The sequence below is a fragment of the Sprattus sprattus genome (genome assembly GCF_963457725.1).
Source record: "Sprattus sprattus genome assembly, chromosome: 3".
In the NCBI taxonomy this organism is placed as follows: Eukaryota; Metazoa; Chordata; class Actinopteri; order Clupeiformes; family Clupeidae; genus Sprattus; species Sprattus sprattus.
This window is the reverse complement of record NC_137922.1, coordinates 57,507,904-57,509,477: the sequence shown is the minus strand read 5'-3', so window position 1 is coordinate 57,509,477 and position 1,574 is coordinate 57,507,904.

Genomic DNA, 1,574 nt, shown 5'->3' with positions numbered 1-1,574 from the left:
TTTTTACTATAGTAAATGTGATGTTTCGGTAGTGACAATTTTTGGAAGAGGAAAAACGTTCCAACACATTCTGAAAATACAATATAAAAATTGACTGTTCTTTTGCTAGATATGTGTACTTTAGATATGGTACAATATACATACGGACAAAGTTTTGGGAATAAAACATAAAAAAAATCCAAATATTTCCGACCTGACTTTGCACCAATTCGGTAGAATGGCCCATATATATACTGTATATATAAATATTTAACTTTGATCTTCATCGTGATAAGGCGTGATGTTAAGGGGTTTGGTTGCCTATATCTATGCAGAGTTTTATTTTCTATCTTATGTTATACATTTTATGTATTCTAGTTTTTTTTTTATGCCCTCTATCCTGGTCTTTGTGGTTTGTGTTTATTTGATGTCATTTCTTTTGTTCGCATGTTTTTTTTTAGCTGCATTGCTTTGCATGATAAAAAGTTATAAAGTGTATTAGTATTATTATTATTATATAGATAGGCTATATGTGAATGCTATATGCTACACGCTAAATGGAAAGTAATGCACATTTTAATATTTGACTACGTCATCCGGCCTGCCAGGACAGCGACACACAAGCAAAGTTGTTCCTTTAGAGGTTGCCAAGACAACATGCAAACAAGCAGTCAAAATGCAATTACAACAACCAAACAAGTCAACATGCAAATACTACTTATGAGGCATGGTGTGTGTGTGTTTGTATGTGTGTGTGAGTGTGTGTTTGTGTGTGTGTGTGTGTGTGTGTGTGTGTGTGTGTGTTTGTGTGTGTGTGTGTGTGTGAGTGCAAATAATACTTATTTACTGTGTGATGATAGCCATGGTGTGTGTGTGGGTGTGTGTGTGTGTGTGTGTGTGTGTGTGTGTATGTGTGTGGGGGTGTCTGAATGCAAATACTACTTACTTACTCTGTGTGATGGTCGATGGCCATTTCAAGTATGTTTTGTAATGTAACTTCATGTTCTGTTCTTCTGTACAGAAAGAGGATCAATTCTACTGCAGGTTTCACTGAACCGCAACCTCACCTTTAACAGGTACACACACACACACACACACACACACACACACACACTCACACCCACACACAGCCCTACTTCTGAACCCCCCCCCCCCCCCTACACACACACACACACACACACACACACACACATACACATACACACACACACAGCCCTACTTCTGCAACCCAGCACACACACACACACACACACACACACACACACACACACACACACACACACACACACACACGCATAGCCCTACCTCTGCAACCCACTCCACACACACACACACCAAAGCTGTGTGTTTGTGTGTGTGTGTATGTGAGTGTGTTTGTGTGTGTTGGGTGCCTGCTCCTGTATACAGCTGTAATGGCAGTTTCCCCTCCTGAAAAGTAACAGATAGAATTAGATCTGATTACAATTCATATTAAAATAATAACTAATTGGAATCTTTAATCTTCTTTATTTAGTCCCCACTCTGACCAGATTGTGTGTGTAATAATCTCAGTCCAGAGGCTTGAGATATGTGTGTGTGTGTGTGTGTGTGTGTGT